The sequence below is a fragment of the Lycium barbarum genome, chromosome 8 (genome assembly GCF_019175385.1).
Source record: "Lycium barbarum isolate Lr01 chromosome 8, ASM1917538v2, whole genome shotgun sequence".
NCBI lineage: Eukaryota > Viridiplantae > Streptophyta > Magnoliopsida > Solanales > Solanaceae > Lycium > Lycium barbarum.
The window spans coordinates 112,961,601-112,982,644 of record NC_083344.1 but is presented as its reverse complement, the minus strand read 5'-3'; the positions used below and the strand labels follow the sequence as shown (position 1 = coordinate 112,982,644).

The following is a 21,044-nucleotide window of genomic DNA, read 5'->3' as shown; positions in this document are numbered from 1 at the left end:
ATAAATAAAACTAAAACTAAATACGGGACGTAAACATATACTATCATTATTGAAAATACGACACCGAACTTTTTGATTACCGCTAAAAAATGATTTTAGGATAATCAATTAATTTGATAAACCGAATGATATATAAACACTAGGATATAAATGACAGAAAATAATGAGATAAATGTTTAGAGAAAATAAAGAGAAACATATGATATTAGAGTTCAGCAATGGAGTTAGGATTATGAGTGCGAGAGATGAGATGATATCTTCTTTCTCCAAGATGGTATATTTATTTACACAAGCCTAGACTTTTCAATGTAAAAGCATTGTTGACGTTCATTGCACAGTATCATGAGGCTCGAGACTGACAGTCGTGTGATGAGAGTTGTTAGGATTGATCCAGCTGTGAGAAGGAAACATGCCTGTGAAGAGACCCCATGGCAACTGCACTATTGCCTATTTTGCCTCGGACGTCTCTTGTCTTCCCTGGGTCGCCACAACCCGACATGTCCCCGGATGATGATGTTCGTGTTGCTTTGGGCTATGTCCAGGAACAATTCTACGGCCTTGGACTCGAGTACACCAATGTCTCCACGTGGTGAATTCTGATTGGTCCATTTGCTGACCCCGAATTTCGCCCCATACAATTTAAAATAAGGATATTGTGAAATTTATTCTAATACAACTTTAATGATGAAAAAAATCTATATCTATATCTATATTTATATTCATATATAATATAAAGCTAGTCATAGATAAGGTGATGTGACACCTCTCTATGACCACCATTCCTATTTATCTTTTTTCTCCATTTTTTGCCTTTTTTTTTCATTCTTTTATTGTAATAAAGAAAGACAATGAAGAATTATGAAGGCAATGAAGTTGTAAAGGAAAATGAACAGTCACAATTGTTTATAAACGAGTAGTCACAACTCACAGTGTGGAAGTCTCCTTTTTATCATTCCTAATTAATTTTCATATTTAAGAAATAAATGACCATTACTACTCATTGCAATAAAGAGAGGCAATGAAAATTATGGAGGCAACGAAAATTGGTAAAGGAAAATGAAAACAGTCACATATTTATTTTAAACTAGTCCTCACAACTCACAGTCTCCTTTTTATCTTTCCTATTTAATTCTCACTCTCTCTTTTTTTTTTTTTTTTTTTTTTTTTTTTTAAAGATTGGAGTCAGCTATGAAACCATCTCAGGCCTGCGAGCAGAGCTGAGAATGATCCTCTATAGTTCCATGGCCACTAAGGACCCAAGGTGGTTGATAGTCACGCTCTGGTTTCATAGCCATACTAGATCAATCAGACTTGGTTTCCTATCTCCTTAGGACTCAAGGATAAGGTGGTACGAGCCTATAGAACAGATCTTGTTCAAGTAAGGTCATTCCTATTTAATTCTCACATTTAAGAAATAGTCGTAACTTATGTGACATTGCTTCTAATATAATAAGTGGGGCTAAAATGCGGTTATGAGTTTGTCAAATTTTTGGCTAACCTTTTCATATTACACATTAATGGAATGACACAAACGTTCCATATCCCCTTTTAATGGAGGATATATAAAAAGAATCCTACAAACTCCATCATTCATCAGATTTTCTTATTCAAATACTAGAACATAATAAGCTTCCAATACGTTCAAGTGCAGTCATGGCTACCATTACTACTCACTGCAAGGTAAACTTCCAATGTCAATATAATTTATCCATTTGCTTGCATGAGTTTACAAATATCATTCCGTTAAATATTTATGCTACATGTTTTATCGGTTCATCAATACTGTAGTTTGTCAAGATTGCTAAATGAATATATGGGATTCATATTTTGGCATCCAATCTAAAGGGGACATCGTGAATTAAATTTAAATTCTTTATTGTTTTCTATGTTTGTACTACTACAAACATGTCTTCTATTTTTTCTCCTTTGCACATCCTCTATGCACCATATATAGGTAACAGATCATGTGATTTTCTTTGGTATCATACTGGAACTGCTACTGATTTTCATCCTACTCTGGTGATTTACAGTGAGAATAATTTCTTTACAAAATAATTTTTTTCTTAATGATCATACCTTTTCTTTGTCCGAAAAAGATGTAGGTATCTGGTATTATTTCTCAGGTACTTGAAAATTTCATCGACTTCTAAATTTGTTGGATTGAGCTAACTGAATTTAGATATCGTGTTAACATGATCTGATACACTACATTTCTCCCTTATTTGAATTGATTATTAAATTGAATCTAATCTTAAAAAGTTTAAAATGTGATAAGATAAAGAAAGTTAATTGAGAAGATGCCACATGAAATTTGAAATTACTAGTGCAGGAATTACTTGCTCTTTTCATTTTATATGATAGAATTTTACCTATATATAATTTAATCTTACTTTCCCTTAGATTGTAAGTGCAATAATTTAGAACTTGAAGGGAGATGATCGAGCTTATGGATGCCAATTCTACATCAATTTTTCTTGTGATTGTAGTTTGAAAAAATTATAAATCATTTTCTCCTCTAATTTAAATACTGACATGCCCCATTTGAAGAATCGAGAGAGTAGTTGTATTGAGCTGTATCAAGACAAGTTAACAAGAAATAGTGTATATACGCGTATTACTCATATGTTGGACACTAGCTAATAATGGGGTTCAGATTTGTGCATTATTATATAGTTTACGACAGTGCTTTAGAAATAACTTTCACAATCTAATTAATTGAGTTTTTCTTGCAAGTGTATTTGTTGGAAGTACTCATTTTTTTTCAAAGATGTTATGCCAAATTATTTTGTTATGAGAAGCTAAATAAATTGGTGATCAAGTTATATGGGAGCTAAGTACTGGTTAAAACCGTGATGCATAAGTGTGTTACGTTCCCGTATCAATTTTTAAAATAACTGCAACAGTTTAGACAAGATTTTCTTTTATTTTTAGGATTCATTGCAATATTTTTTGTATATTTGTTATCTAAGTTAGATAGAGAAGACGTGTTTTATTATTTGGTATGGTGAATCACTTGATCTTTCAAAATTTTAACATTAGTGATAGTGCCATATTTACAGTCATGGTATTGAAGCTTGAAAACCTATAGAAAATTTCTTATTGCCTTTTTTATTCTAACAATTGTCAATATTAGTATAGGCCACATATGCTTTTATTTTCTTACGAAAGGCGGAGGCCTAAAGATTAGATATAACTTAACTATTTGCAGCTTTCACTTTTATGGAAGATGTAATTTTATCTTGCAAATGCAAGGGATGAAGTATAGATTTTTAAGCGATCGAGATTGAAACTTAATAACGTCTATTAGGTATTTTATTGCATGAGCTGTCTCAGGATCATAAATTTTAAAATGGTCATTTTATAAGTTTATTATTGTACATTATGACTGCGCGAACAATTTCACTATTTCTGTATCAGTCTTTGAATTCCCTTTTGTTCAAGAGAGCAAAAAATGGAAGTTTTTAGTGTGTTTAAATTCATGATGTTCGTATTTACTTCATTTACAATTGGTATGTAAATGTAATAAGAAATCAACAATTACATTTAGACAGCTTAGGTGTTTTAAAGAGATGGATCAAAACATAAATAAATACTAGATTTGAGTTGCATCACATTTTTCTATAATTGATCTTAATTTTTTCCCCAAAATAATAGACATTAATACGTAAAAACAAATAGTATAAATCATAGTAATATTTAAGAGTATCCAGAAAACTGTAATCAAAGTAAAAGGCTAATTATCGAAAAAATAATAAAACCGTATTAAATTGGAAAGAAAGACTGCAGGTTCTCCAACTATTTAAGAAAATACGAATACTGTAACTTGGCTTCCGATATACATCCTCCGTTCACTTTTACTTATTCACTATACTAAAAATAAATTTTCATTTTTATTGTCTACTTTAACATATCAAGGAAAGACCACCTTTTTTTCTTGTTATTTTACCCTTAACATTAATAACTCATTTTCAAATCATTCTCCAAGTTCAATGAAACTATAAACCAATTAATATGGATATTATAATAAAATATATATTTCATTAATTAATTCTTAAGGGAGATGCAAAATCAAAAGTGGATAAGTAAAAGTGAACGAAGATAGTATATGATAATTGTCACTGAGGCCATCGCCTAAAAACTAAACTAATTAATTATTTATTAATCCTATAAAATATACTTAGGGATAAGGCATCATTACCCCCCTCACCTAGTAGCCTTTTTGCTACAACACACCTTATCTAATTTTTGGTCCTATCACCCCCCTAAACTATTTAAAACCGTAATATTTTACCCCCTAAAGGTTGACGTGGCAAGGAGAGTGTGTTTCACTCTCCTTGAGAGAGTGAGAAACATAAAAAAAGGGAAAACTTAATTTTTTTCTTAAAAATCTGTATTTTCTTAAAATATGAATATAAATCTAGTTTTTCACATTTAAAAAAATAATTAATTTTTTCAAAATTTTATAAAAAATCAGTTTTTTTCAAAATCAGTTTGTCAAATTTTTACAAGAAAAACACTTTTTTCCGGATTTTATTTGAAAAATAGAAGTGTCCTAAGAAAATGAAATCATGAAAATCAAGATCTTTTAAGACATTTTAAAAAAAATAATCAAGCTTTCCATATTTTTAACAAATCCATTTTTCCATACAACAACAACAACAACAACAACAACCCAGTGAAATCCCACATCGTAGGGTCTGGGGAGGGTAGAGTGTACGCAGACCTGACTCCTACCAAGGTAGGACGGCTGTTTCCGAACAAATCCATTTTTCCATATTTTAAAAAAAAATTATGTTTTCAGTTTTGTTATTTTAAAAAAAAAAAAAACATATGGGTTTTAAAAAAAATCAAATTTTCAATTTTTTTTTTAAAACGGGTTTTAAAAATAAATGTTTTAAAAGAAAAATCAGTTTTTTAATTCGCGTTTTCAGTTTTTTTTTTTTTTAAAACGGGTTTTAAAAATAATTTTTTTAAAAGAAAAATCAGTTTTTTATTTTTTTATTCTTAAAAATTGACACGTAAGCTGATTTTTAAAAAAAAAAAAATGCACATGTGGCAAGGAGAGTGTATGTCACTCTCCCATATGAGAGTGGGCATCAGCGTTTAGGGGGTAAGATATTACGATTTTAAATAATTTAAGAGGGTGATAGGACCAAAAATTAGATAAGATGTGTTGTAGCAAAAACGCTACTAGGTGAGGGGTAATGATGTCTTATCCCATATACTTAAAAGACATAAGAAGTCATGAGAAAATATATAAATTTGCGTAAGGGCCGTACTTATGGTTGGCTTTTCAAAAAGTGTGTGTACCCACCTTACCCCGATAAGAACGGCGTAAGTTTGAACTTTGAAATATACATAAAGAAAAGAGTGGAGATTATTTTTACCCCATAACTTTACTTTAAAAATTAAATTTCTCTCTCAATTATAAATACTCCTCCCGTTTCAATTTATGTGAACCTATTTAACTGGATACAATATTTAAAAAAGAGTGAAGACTTTTGAAATTTGTAGTTTAAAATAAGTCTTGAATATTGTGTGGTTGTAAATCATTTCATAAAATGAATTTGTTTCCAAATTAGGAAAGATGTCATTCATTTTAGCACGGACTAAAACGAAAATAGGTTCACATAAATTGAAACAGAGGGAGTAATAGATATTTTCCCCTTTTATTTTATGCAACGTCTATTTTACCCTTGACATTTTCAAGCCTCCGTCTATGTAATACTTTTTTCATGTTATATAATTTTTTTTTAACCTAGGTATTTATAGATTCTTATTTAAATTCATATTATAAGTAGAATAATACTTTATGAATTTATCACAAATCTAATGTTACTTTTTATGATTGATATTTTAATACACACACTCACATATTACATGTTATTTTTACATATACATGTATATGTACAGTCAAACCTCTCAATAGTGGCAACATTTATCCGAAAATTTCATGGCTGCTATAGTGAGATGTTGTTATGCATGTATACTGGCATTCCATATTTAGATCTCATTTAGTTGTTATAAAACAAAAGTACACAAACAATTAACTTTTTATACTTTTTATGTTATAAACGAAAACAATATACTTATAAATTTTAAAATCTCAATTGATTTTCATATCTCATAAATCAAAAATTGAAAAGACTAATAAATTAGTACTAAATCCATAACTAGTTGTACCACACAGATAAAGAATTAAAATCTATGGAACATATGCATTATAAATTAATTGAGAATTTAAATATTTCAACTTTCATGTAAGAACTCTACAATTGTAGACTGTTTCGTAAATTCTAGTCTCTTAGTGATAATATAACGCTTGAACTGACGAAGAATTTTGTCCAAACTTTCAGCAAAAGGAAATTCAATAACTTTCCCTTGAAGGCTATCTAAGTGCTTAACAGTTGACTCTTCTGTCTCCAAGTTGCAGTGGGTTGAGGCTCTTCATCGACACTTTTGTTGTTACATAATATATTTCTTACGAAATATTATTACACGCTATTTGAGTATGACTGTTATAGAGAGGTAATTTTACAAAGAGTGTACTGCTATAATGGATGTCATTGCTGTTATAGGCAGAATGCCGTTATAGAGAAGTAAAATATAACATGAAAAAACGGTTCCGGAGAAAATCAGGCCGTTATAGTGAAATGTTGTTATAAAGAATGGCAATTATAGAGAGGTTTGACTGTATATCTAAATTTCACTTCTCTCTTATTCTCTATTGTCAATATATAAACGAATTTTGATTGTCATTAATGGAATATTTTAAATTATAATTTAAAATTCATTTATAATATAAATAGATAATCTTTTAGGAATTTGTTATAGAATATACCTCTATTTTTATTAATTATTGTATTACCGGAATTGAAAGATATTTATGAAGTTATTGTTACCTGATATATTTACTTGTATAAATAGATATAAGAGTTTTCATTATTATTAATCAAAAGAAATTTCTTTTCTTCTCATTTATTTCATTACAGAACGACATTAAGTTATATACTTAACTAGTATTTCTCACTTTTCTTTTTCCGTCTGAAAGTAATATTTATTTTTTATAGAAAATTTGTTACATAGATTAAAGAGATAAAAAATCATGACTCTAAACAAGTAAAAGTCAAAAATAATAATTTGATAATGTAAGGGTAAAATAGGACTTTTAAAAAGTCAATTAGGATAAAGGGAACTAATGTTCAAAGTTGAGGGGAGAGTTTGTTTTTTAAAGCAAAATTACGAAATGAAAATCAATTTCGCCCATAGAGTAAATTGGTCTAACTCAATAGATGAGAATTGTACAAGTTATATAAATAGACCCCTCATCCCGCTAAAGTCCGATGTGAGACTCTTCACAATCACACTATTTCTGGATAGATATGTTGTGTTAACAAATTGGGCGTGTGTACTGAATTGACAATCTTAATTTTGTCTATGTATATGATTTTTGGATGATCAAAAAACTTTTTGAAGCAGCAATTTAACCATGTTCTTACTGAGTATTACATCGGAAATTGTCCTTGTTTTAAGATTTTAATCTTATGGTTATACTTTTGATTGAATATTAAATGACAATTGTAGTTTATTGATCCCTTTCTTTTTTGATCGGCTTTGATATTGCTTTATCTTTTTTTTTTTCCAAATTGCTTTGAATTATTTTTTTCTTGAGCTAAGGTTCTATTCGGAAACAACCTCTGTAGCATTCAAGGTAGGGATAAGGTCTGCGCACACTCTACCCTCCCCAGACCCCACTTTGTGAGATTACATTAGGTATTATGTTGTTGTTGAATATAAATGCTGATGGCGCATAAAATTGGACAAAAATGAAGATCACAAGGAGCGAATTAAATATCTTGAAGACAATTTTATGAAGAAAAGGGAAAAGAATCGGAAGATTTCCCCCTTAGCTTGTCTCCCGTGCATATTCCCCATTATTTCTCTATAGTTAACATCATTTCTAATTTTGTCAAGATGGATTTTTAATAGACATTGTTAAGAGGACTCGTATGACACTGATGGAGACTTGACCTAATTCCACCAGCTACATTATGCAAAGACGGTGTTAATATTGTCACTTCTTTATGTTCGAATATTCTGATCCTTTCAATTTGTGTGATATTATACGTATCATTCCATTGATAATACTCCCTCCGATTCAAAATTAATGTTTACTTAGCTTTTACCACTCCTTAAAAAAATACTAACTCCTAGGAAAACAATAGATATTTTAACTATCTATAGTTTTGTGATTACATAAAAACTTAGTTATCTAATAGGGATAAATTTGGAAGAAAATAATTAATTCCTCTTGATTGGACTCTTATTCTGACGAACCAGAGGGAGTATTATTGTATGTAACGTTGCTATTCTGACATGTGCAATAAATATTTCAATATTTTTTCATTATTATTCATGGATACATAAGTTAATATTTTAAATTGCAGTCTGACAGTCACATAAAATGAAACAAAAAAGTAATACTACTGTAATGGAATTTATGCATTATCAACGAGTTCTTATTACATTGATCATGTAAAGACGGTCATCGTATAGTTGGTCCATGTTGACATTCATAATAAAAATTGAAAGAGTTATTAAAACATTTTTTCTGGAAGGATCTGGAGTCAAGGGTGGAGGCAGCTTAGTCAATTGAAATAGTATTTATTGATAAGGTGGCTGTAAGCATGTGGTTGAGAGGAATGGGACAATTGGATTATAATTCTTTATAATATATATAAGCTCAAAGAAAGTGATGATTTTCATTTCCGTACAATTAACGCGTTCGTACGACCAAGGACATTTTGTATCACAGCTCACAAAACAAGACCATTGCTTAGTCCAATGCCCATGCATGGTTCATGTTCAAATTAAATGGAGCAACTCCTCAATCTAGAAGATTTGGATTCTCTTATCGTTTATTGAATCTTTCGCTTTTGTTTTGTCAAAAATGAGATCAAACTATCTTGAATTAACACGGTTGAAGAGAAATATACCACATCGGTGAGGGATGAGATCCCTGAACTCTTTATAAGGCTTGGACAATTCTCGTCTCTTTGAGCTTGCTTTTGACGTGTGAATTAGGTCAAAGCCTAATTTGACAAACACTGTGGTTTGTATTCATTAATTTTAATTAGATGAAAACTTCCACATTATCGTGATTCATCAACACTCACAATTCATAAAACAATTTCTACATGCTTGATCTATGAAAAAAAATTACGTTGCCCATGATAAAATGTGTTGAAAACAAAATTAGCAAATAAAATGTGTGTTCTCCAGCGACTTATATAATTAAATCTTTTAGGTGATGTAATTACACAATGATATCTCTTTATTTTCTCAAGTAAAACTAATTAAATAACAACCATATAATAATTAGTTCGACCTTCGATTCATTAACATTTCCTTGGTTTCTTTTGTAACCAGTTCAAGATTTAGAATTACATGATAAAAAGTGTACCAAAGTTTATTTTGTATATACATATTGCGTTCCCGCATTCATTTTGCAGAGAAAATTTTGCCTTTCCTCATTCCGTTTGCAGAAGTCGAGTTCAGTTATATTGAAAGATACTTAAAGCAAAAGAAGAAAAATTAGAGGAAAAATTTAACTTCCAAATGGAAAAATTACTTAAATACAGGCTCGGTCAGTCAAAGTTGCAAGCAAGGGACATTAATGGTCAAATGGGGGTTTAATGACTAATCTGATTCAAGTTCAAGGGACTAATCTTGATGTCACATGATGGGGGCTCAACGAGTTTGGTGGCGTAAAGCCAAAATATATTAAAAGACCTTAAACTTTTTAAATAAATTCATATAGTAATGAGATGAGAAAGAAGTCCATATGACCTCGATCTAGTTGCAAGAACACATAGTGTGGTGTATGGTTAGGCATACGTCACGTTTTCAAACTCTCTCATATACAAACACATCATATTTAAGTGGAAAAGAACAAATGGGTAAGCATGATTTACCAAATTTCGAACTTTAGTTCACTTGCGCTAGGAGATTCTTAGTTAAAAATATGCAACATAAAATAACTTGTGTTTTTTATCATGCATGAATCAATTCACTATTGACAGAAAGAAATAACTAATTCAAAGGAACTAAGATGAAATTAGAAAGTGAAATCGTCAAAAACATGAAAAACAAGAGTACATAGAAGAAGAAAAATTATAATTAATGAGAAAGCAGAAAAAACTATTTAATTTAATGAGGGAAAAATTTATCATTATGTACTCGTTCAACCGTGCAACCTCGATTCAATTAAAAAATATTAAAATTTAAAATTTCTTATTAATAACAAATATATAAGCATATATATAATAATATAGTACTTAATTTCTATTTTTTGGGGCCCTTAATAATTGGAGGCCTAAGGCAAAGGCCTTAGTTGCCTTACCTTAGGCCTGTATGTACTAAAAGTTCACGAAAATAGAACTTATAAAGTTGTTAAAATTAAAAACTGACACCAGAAAAATTAGGACACGAGGCAACAAAGGGAAAGACATGTATTTTCTGAAATCATTATTATTAGTTCTTACCTTTTATAGATATGTTAAATAAGACTCTTAATCCTAAAATCAAGGGATATGTTTTATGAGTAAAACTAATTTTGCTTGGGGTAGTTGGGAACAGGGGTGTCATCTTTCTTTCTAAATTAATCTACATGTTTGTATATGTTTTCAACTCTCATTTTAAAGATAAGAATGAACCATATATTGGCGAATCCATCATTTTTAAAAACTTAATAAGTTCTATTTTTATGCTTTTTATTAATACTTTACTCATTATACACCTAAAATTACATGTTAAAGTCTAGTATATATTAGAAATTTTAATAAGTTTTCTCGTATATGTATATAGTTATTCATTTACTTATTTATGATATATGTCGAAAATCAGAGCTTTCATCTGAAGAGGTAGCATCTGGGTTAGATGAAATCTAGTGCAATTTTGATTGATCTCCAATAATAGACATGTAGTTAATCATCGGAAAACTAAGCATTATTTTTTTTTCCCTTTTAATCTTTTATAGTTTAGAACTGTATACTAAATAATAAATTCAATTAAGGAGAGTTTAGTAGAAAGTGAATCTAGACCTTTATTTTAAGACATACGTGGCTAATATGATAATATCAAGATGTGCATTGAACATTACTAGATGGGATAGTACTGAAGGTGATCCTCTCCCGCTAAAATGGAAATTTAGTTTACGATACAGATTCACAATGCACCAGAAATCAAGGAAATCAGTTTAATTTTTTTCTCTTATCAATCGTGATTTAATTAGTAGTATATAGATTTTTAAAAAAATTCATCCTTATATATATATATATATATATAAAAGGTCTTCATATCTCTTTTTCATGTAAACACTGTCTCACACTTTGCTTCCTTTTCTGTTAGTAAATCACTAAATCTAACCCCCTTCTGTCTGCAACGTCGTATGGTGAGAGAATTGAATCATACTATGCTTAGAAACCCTTATCGTTGGAAAATCGAGTATCAAAACAACACCCTCAATAATTATGCCAAAATTTGTCGGAGGATATTTTTTCATTCTATGTCGATTCTAAAGTTGTACCTTGATTACTATGTCACGGAGAATGGTAGTTGGAGGTTTTATTATCACACACATTTCAACTATCATACGGTCAAAATGTGTGCGGTTATAGAACCTCCAACTACCATGCATCCTCCATGAGACATGACATAGTAATTAAGGTACAGTCAGATCTTTCTATAACAGCATTCGCATATAGCAACACCTCTCTATAATAGCCAAGTTTTTTCAGAATCGATTTTTTATGTTATATTTTACTTCTCTATAACAATATTTTACCTGTAACAACAACAATCAACTTTATAACAGTACGCTCTTTATAAAATTACCCCCAATATAACAGATATCTTTTTTTTTTTTTTGGTGATATAATAATTAATCAGTTTTATAAAAATTAAATATATATGATTACCAATAATAGCATAGAGATTTTGACCAAATATTTGATCCTTTAATACACTACTTATGGCAAAGAATGTCATATGAATATATATATTTTCATCATTAAAAGATTTTCCTAGTGTGATTAAGCTTAGAATTTGACAAATAAAGATTAAAAATTAAATTTTATGCATCTTTTTTGCTTGTAATAGCTAAATATTATTTATATGTCAATGTTGTTATAGGTGTATAACAACTATTCTCTATAACAGCCAAAAAATGTCCGACCCAACGATATTGTTATAAAGAGGTTTGACATTATTGAATTCAATATATACATAGAAAGAAATCTGTTGAGGATGTCGTTTTGAGGCTCCATTGTCCAACAATAGGGGTTTCCAAACATCGTATGATTCAATTCTTTCTCCACGACGTTGCAGAAAAACGAAAAAGGGTTAGACTTAGTGATTTACTGACGGAAAAAGAAGCAAAGAGTAAGGCAATCAATAAATCAAATCACGATTAATAAGGAAAAAAGAAAATAAATTAGTTTTCCTAATTTGTGGTGCTTTGTAAATCCGTAGCACAAGTGGAGCGTTAAGTAAACTTCCATTTAGCTTCTCTGTTTTCACAATTACTTTTTGTCGCAAAAGTATCAACTATCATATTTCTTAAAAAAAGTGTCCTAATTAATTATATTTGAGAAAATATAGAACACTAATTTCATCAAATAAGAACAACATACATTATTACTCCCTCTGTCCCAAAAAGGTTGTTCTCCTTTCATTTTTAGTCTGTCTCAAAAAGATTGTCCCCCTTTCTATATTTAGAAATAATTTAATTTTATGAGATGATTTACAGCTATACAAATATATAAGGCTTGTTTTGGACCACACATTTCAAAAGTTTTCCTTTATTTCTTAAACTTTGTGTCAAGTCAAAAGAGAACAAATTTTTTGGGACGGAAGGAGTATTATGTATTAAAATGTATGAACTAAAGTTTGAGCTGGCCCGACAGAAGGGGCTTCTCAGAAAGTTTTTTTTGCTCTTGTGGCAATTGAGCTAGCATTAGCAAGGTTTGTGCACAAATTCAATTTTGCATTACCAAAAGGGATAAAAGAAGAAGATTTGACCATGACTGCACTCACTATTCATAAGAAATCATATCACCTTTTCTAGCAATGGATGTTTCATGCTCTAGTTAATTATTGTTAGTAAGTTAATAATTTCGCGATGTGTAATAAGTGTACTGGTCTACTATCTTTTTCAGGTGTTTCTGTACATCTCTTTTATGTTCTTGTATGCAAGATTTCTTATGTTAATATGCTCCACAGATAATATATTAATATGCCAAAAACTTCCATTGTCCTGAATAGTCCTTTTGCAATTTCTTGTCATGGGTCCTTGCTCATTCTCGCATTCTTGGTTACGGTACCTCATTTGTTCGCTAAATATATAATTTTGGCAGCAAAAGTTCTAATTATGTAATTGTAGCTTAGGACCTTATTAGATTTGCCTGTGCTTTAATTTTACTTATAAATTTTATAGTAATTAGTTTCATATCTTGAATATTGTCCAAGTAGTTAGTGATTTATAAATTTTTCATCCGATAATTTCACCCCTACTTCACCATTGCATTTAAGAGAATCAGCAGGTTACAGCAACATGAATCACCACGCAAATACTTAGTTATTTTTTATGTTTATTACTGCGGAATCACTTTTCGCCTCCCCTTTTTTTTTTTTTTTTTGAATTTGAAGTGCTAATGTTTTACATACGGTGAGCTTAACTTTAGTTTGATATGCGATACGTGAATTTGTGACTTTTGATGTTACAGATATTCTTAATGCAATTTGATTTACGTTTTATAGCTTATTCATGCATATGATTATACCTGCTTGCTCTAATTTAATCATATAATTAAATCATATAATTAAAATATTTTAATGAGAAAAAAAACACATCTCGACAATCATTTTAAATGGCTTAGTCAGACAAACCTACACCCAAATCCGATTATAAAATGACTTTCCAAACAGGTCTAAGTGTCCAGATGTCTGTAGACCGAGTTTGACTATTTCAAATTTTATTGCCAACATTGTTGATAAGCAGTAGGACGAAAGGCTTTGTGTCACGACCCAACCAGAGGGTCGTGACGGGCACCCGGAACTAATCTACCGAGTACCTCTAAGCATACGTCTCATAATCATTTCTGGGTGGACCCCAAAGGTAGCTCTTGGTCGCCATAACCTGTAGGGACATATATCACAACATAACGGTGCATCTCTATATAATCATAAAAAATTATGGCCATCATCACCAGCCGACAAGGCTACCAATATATTATACAATAATATGAACCGGTGGAGCTATAAAACGTCTAACTATACACACACGTCTACGAGCCTCTACATAGAATACACATGATCATAAGGACCAATACCAAATAGGTTGCAGCTCCGAAGTAAGTGGAGTGCTTCCGAGAATCAGCTGATAGAAGACCTACGACTCTGATCCGTCAACTTTATTAGAGTGACGTAAGGTCGGTAACCTCTGATTTATATTATGGGACAATCATTATCACTATATCTCGCCTTGAAGGAACAAGTAACATAAGGTGAGATCAACAACAATGAGTAGAATCAAGGAAATCATGAAATAAACTCCATAATCTCATAATAGCATTAAAATCATAAGCTTTGGAATTTCTAGAATTAGAATCATCATCATCATGTTCATCATAGAAAGCATCTCATCTTTAGTATCATAAGAAGCTTTTAAGAATCATGAACTTCTAACTTTTGGAAGTAAGAAGGTTATGGAAACATATATGAAATCATAACATAGGACTCATGCCTTTTGAACAGAATCATAAGATGAGATCAACATCAACAAATATAATAAAAAAATCTTGAAACCAGCTCAGTAATCTCATAATGACATTAAAACCATAAATTTGGAATATCCAGAAATGGGATCATCATAATCCTCATCATGGTCCTTATAGAAAACATTCGTCTTTAGCATCATAAGGATTTTGAGAATCAGGAACTGCTAGTATTTTAGGAAATAAGGTATTATGGAAGTCGTGTATGCGTTTCATGCCTTCAAAAGAAAGAGGAATAGCCTTAACATACCTTTTGGTCTCCTTAACTACTCAACGTTCATCCTTCCAAGCTCGTAAATCTATATGTAAACCATTCATACTATTGTTAGGCTCATTGTCACATGCTTGTCTTAAGCCTTCAATCTAAAGCCATTTAGAATCTGTCGAAATTCGGGCAATATTGTCACGACCCAACCAGAGGGTCATAACGGGCACCCAGTGCTAACCTACCGAGTACCTCTAAGCATGCGTCTCATAACCATTTCTGGGTGGATCCTAAAGGTAGCTCATTGTTGTCATAACCTGTAGGGACATATATCACAACATAACGGTGCATCTCTATATAATCATCAACAATTATGGCCATCATCACCAGCCGACAAGGCTACTAATATATTATACAATAATATGAACCGGTGGGGCTATAAAACATTTAATTGTACACGCACGTCTACGAGCCTCTACATAGAATGTTGATACCCAATTTTGTCCCACATTTCCTCCGAAATACCTATTTTTCGCTTCCAATATTTTGGCAACTTTAAAAAATAATTATTTGCATTTTTTACTATAATTATTAGCTTTTATTAATACCGGCATTTCATTATCCTGTCATTATCTTTTACTACCGTCACTACTACCATTATTATTATTACTATTATTATTATTATTATTTGTTATTATTATTATTATTATTACCAGTATTATCATAATTTGCGTTTCAGCATTTTTACCACCTTATGCATACGCATCGCATTTATTTCGCACAATTAAATGAGAGCGTTTATTTATCTTCAAAATATTATTGCACGGCTATTACAACGTCATATAATTTTATTACCTGAGCGCTAATAATTGCATATTTTATATTAGGTAATATTTTAGCACACTTAGTATATAATTAATTAAAATGGGTTTTTTTTATTTGAAATTAGAAACCCAAATTGTTTCTTTCATCAGCCAAATTATTAGTCCAAATACGAGCCCAATTCACCACCAATTTTTTTCGGATCAGCCCAAAAACAATTCAACTCAGCCCACACCCATTTTCATCCGCCCAGTCCATTATTTAAACTATACCTAGCCCATATCCACTAACCTACCCGACCCGACCCGACCCTTTTAGGGTTTCCTTCATCTTTTTCCTTCATTCATCGCCGCCCACTCCCCCCCTGTTCTCTCTCTCTCCCTTCTCTCCTTCGTCTCTCTCTTCTCCCCTCATCTCCCCCATCTTCTCTTGTCCCCTCTTTCCTCCCACTTCCCTCTGTCCCCCACTTCGCCCTGTTCCCCACGCTTCTGCCACCTCCACTTCCCTTTGTCCCCCGCTCTTCTCTCTCTCCCGCTCCTCCTTCTCTCTATTTCTTCAACATAAAGCGAAAAAAAAAAACCCGAGAAATAGTGGCGAGTTGAATCGAAAGAGAAAAGGTTTTTCGATTGGCGAAATCCCCTGAAAATGACAAGTTTTCCAGTGGCCAAAATCCCCTAAGCAAGATTAGTGCATCAGCTTTATTTCCGAATATCGAGTCAAAATCCTAAGTCGTTTTTTTGGTTTTCGTTTGTCTTGGTGTCGCTTTGAATCCGAGCATCGCAAGCTCGGATTTGGCAGTCTTCGAGATAGATTGGAAACCCCGCGCCTCACTTTGCTGCACCCGAAGAAGATGTAGGATTAATAGTTGGTGTGCCTAATTCGCATCAAATGATTCAGAAATAAGATTTCAATTCTGTGAGCAAGTTTTGTGAGCAAGTTATGTCGCTTGCACCTAGATATACCTGGTATATGCATAACTTATTGATATGTTTTAAATTTATGTCCTACATGCTTAACCTTATTAATTAATTAGATACTAATCCTTTTCTTTTGTTTTTATGCATGACTATCGCATATGAGTTCGAGAGACTCGTTCTTCTCCCGCATTCGGAGTTGGGCCAAAGCCCAACGTATTATTATTGAGTCATTCCCGTGCCAACCCATATAGCAGCAATAGCACACAGCAATGCAATGAAATTATTGGGCTAAAAGCCCAACAGCAGCAGCAGTCCCTCAAAAGTGGGCTGACCCATTTGATATCATTGGCCCTTTCATTTTATTTTTGTGCACATTAATTTGTATTATGCAACTAACTTTTGTTTTTTTAGTTTAGATAAATCCTGATTAATTAGTAGGTTTAGTTTAGGAATGGGTAGTTAGTTTAAGGAAAAGAACTAAAAAATATTTTGTAAACATCTTTTAAGGTCATCCAAATTATGCATACTTTTAGCCGAATGTAGTTAATAAAACATAATTTTGTTTATACTTCTAAAAGCAAAGTCAATTAGTACCTCATCGTTTAGTTTGTTTCAAGTATTTATTAAAACATTACACAAACCCGCGTTTTCTTCTATTTATATATTTTATGCAAATCTTATTTTAAATAACATTATTATCTAAAGTCTTTGCAACATTTAGAAGTTTATTTTAAATGGCATTTGAAGTTCTTTTTATGCAAATCATTATATTTTCTATAAATCTCATTCTAAATAGCATTTTTATTTAAAGCCTTAGCAACTTTTATAAGCTTTATTTTAAATGACATTTAAAATCTTCTTTTATGCAAATTATTATATTTTCTCTACATCCTATCTTAAGCAACATTCTTATATTTTTTCTTAAAAACCTTAGCAACATTTCTTAGCCCCTTTTCTTAAGATTTCAGGCATCTTATTTAACATTAATTAATTAACCTAAGTTTGGCCGGATAACCGTAGTTAACGGATTCTAAAGGATGCCTAACCCCTTCCCTTTAGGATAATATAGAACCCTTACCTAGAATCACACTGATTAAGCAGACTATTAACAGAGGTTTAGCTAGCTTTACCTTAGTTAATAATTAGGTGCCCTAATTCACCTTAAAATTAATTAGGTGGCGACTCCTTAAAACAAAGCAATTTAGGAATCTCCAATATGTTATACTCTACTTTAACCCGGTTTAAAATGGGGTATAACATAGAATACAAATGATCATAAGGACCAATACCAAATAGACTGCAGCTCCGAAGTAAGTGGAGTGCTCCTGAGAATCCGTTGATATAACGTCTACAGATCTAATCCGTCTCCCTGCCTACCTGCGGGCATGAGTGCAGCGTCCACAAGAAGGGATGTTAGTATTGCGAAACGTGCAACTCGATCCATAAATGTTAGTGCTGTGGAACGTACAGCTCGATCCATAAATATAGTGCTGCGGAACGTGCAGCTCGATCCATATATTTTAATGCCGAGGAACGTACGGCCCGATCCATAAATATAGTATATACATATACATAATGTAAATAGTATGCATAAAAGTTCATATGAAAGCTACAACTTTATCGGAGTGACATAAGGTCGGTAACCTCCGATTTATATTATGGAACAATCATTATCGCTATATCTCACCTTGAAGGAACAAGTAACATAAGGTGAGATCAACAACAATGAGCAGAATGAAGGAAATCATGAAATAAACTCAATAATCTTATAATAGTATTAAAATCATAAGCTTTGGAATTTCTAGAATTAGAATCATCATCATCATGTTCATCATAGAAAACATCTCATCTGTAGTATCATAAGAAGCTTTTAAGAATCATGAACTTTTAACTTTTGGATGTAAAAATGTTACGGCAAAATTTCCGGAATCATAACATAAGAATCATGCCTTTGAAAGAAAGGGACTAGCCTTAACATACCTGGAAGATAATTGCTCGACTTCCAACTTACTTCCTGTCTTGCAATTCACTTAAGATCATTCGTAGCCTCATAATCTACATATGCAACCATTCATACTATTGTTAGGATCATCGTCATACACTCGTCTTAAACCTTATTTAAATCCATTTAGAATTTGCCGAAATTCGGGCAGTATCTCCCCTGTTTATATGCCTAGCCCGAAATCATAATATCAACAACCAATCAACAACAACAATACCAACATCATCAACACCATTATCTATACCAATATATTTTCTAAAACATCCTACACGATATTTTCCAAATTTCTCAACTAACCAACTTGTGATACGACTATTTAATAACTTTATTTCCGTAAAGAAGCCGAAATTAATACCAATAAGGAGAGATTCATACCTTGTCCTTGTTAGAATAGTAATATCTCCAATATCCACCTTGAATCCACGCCGAAATCCACCGCAAAACGATACTATAATCACACTACACGTTGTTCGAACCTCGATTAATACTCCGTAACTTGAAATTACTCAAAATCCTCACTTTTCTATGATATATAGGCTCTCATATGTTTGATGAACTTTCTAGAGCATTTGGGAAATTTTTGTGAAGAAAAAATAGGGTTTTGCTCCTTATATAGTGTGCTAAAGTCTATAGCAGCACGCCCTGCTCTGCCCGTCTAACTTGTAACGTCCACAATTCTATACTCCGACATTGTATCGATACGCGGTTTGTTGCGTTGGAAACTAGACTCGACAAAATTTATTTTAGGCTTTTGATTTACCTCAAAACTCCTCATATACTAAAAGATATTCTTCCTCCAAGTTGGGCCAAAATTGCCCCTCGTATTTTCTTCAAAATTCCAACAAATTTAATTTCTTTGATTCACTTGCCCTTCAATCCTTCCATAGCTTATTATATGAACTTAAACCCTCATAAACATAAGATAAGTGCATCTAATCTCATGTATCCTTGGAGGTAACTCCAATGTCCATACTTAAAACAACCAACACCTACGAATTTCCACGTACAAAACTACGGGGTGTAACAATCATCTCCCTTGTTTATATGCCTAGCCTGAAATCACAATCCAATAACCAACAACAACAATACCAACATCACAAAAACATTATCAACACCAATAGGCTCCATTAAACATCCCACACGATGTTTTCCAAGTTTCTCAACTAACCAACTTGTTATACGACTATTTAATAACTTTATCTCCGTAAATAAACTGAAATTAATATTAATAAGGAGAGATTCATACCTTGTTCTCGCTAGAGCAGCAATATCTTCAATATTTACTTTGAATCCAAGCCAATTCCATCGCAAGACAATACTATAATCGCAACTACACGTTACCCGGGCCTCGATTAATACTCTGTCACTTGATATTACTTAAAATCCTCACTTTTGTGGTGTAGATATGCCCTCATATGCTTGCTGAATTTTCTGGAATATTTTGGGAAATTTTTGTGAAGAAAAAAAGGGGTTTCGCCCCTTATATAGTGTGCTAAAGTCGGTGGCACTGTAGCAGCACTGTAGCACTGTAGCAGCGTGCCCTGCTCTGCCCGCCTAACTTACAACGTCCATAATTCTCTACTCCGACGTTGTATCGACTAGCGGTTTGTTGCATTGGAAACTAGACTTCATGAAATTCAATTTAGGCTTTTGCTTTGCTTCAAAACTGCTCATATATTAAAAGATATTCCTTCCTCAAGTAGGGCCAAAATTACCCCTCATATTTTCTCCAAAAAATCCAACAAACTTAATTTTCTTGGTTCACTTGCCCTCCAATCCTTCCGTAACTTATTATATGAACTTAAACCCGCATAAACATAAGATAAGCGCATCTAATCTCATGTATCCTTGGAGGTAACTCCAATGTCCATACTTAAAACAACCAACACGTACAAATTTCAACGTACAAAACTACGGGTGTAACACTTTGGCCTCAATAATTGACAAGAAATAGACATTGAGCCTAACTCAATTATCTAGCTGTTGAGAGCATTGCTCAAATAGCCGATGTGGGGAACTCAACAGTGATTGTGGACGAAATAATTGCATCACTAGTAAAATCTAGAATTTCTATAGAAACATGGTTCTTTCCTCTTTATGCTTGGAAGAGAAGGTATATATTGCCCAATCCTATGATTAAAGGCTACTTATTTGAAAATAATTGAAATTTACATGCACAAGAAGAGAAAAAAAAAATGCCCCACGTGTGTTGTAAAGTCAGAAAGGAAATGGACAGGTTAAATCAAATTTGGATAGATTAAAAT

At 31.9% G+C, this 21,044-nt stretch overlaps 1 non-coding gene across 1 annotated transcript; it reads right to left on the bottom strand.

Annotated features, from left to right (window-relative positions):
• Positions 1–1,173: 1,173 nt before the first annotated feature.
• LOC132608556 (small nucleolar RNA U3) lies at positions 1,174–1,388 on the bottom strand. Its single transcript, XR_009570463.1, has one exon. It is a non-coding gene; the product is annotated as a small nucleolar RNA U3 (small nucleolar RNA).
• Between the last annotated feature and the right edge of the window lie 19,656 nt (positions 1,389–21,044).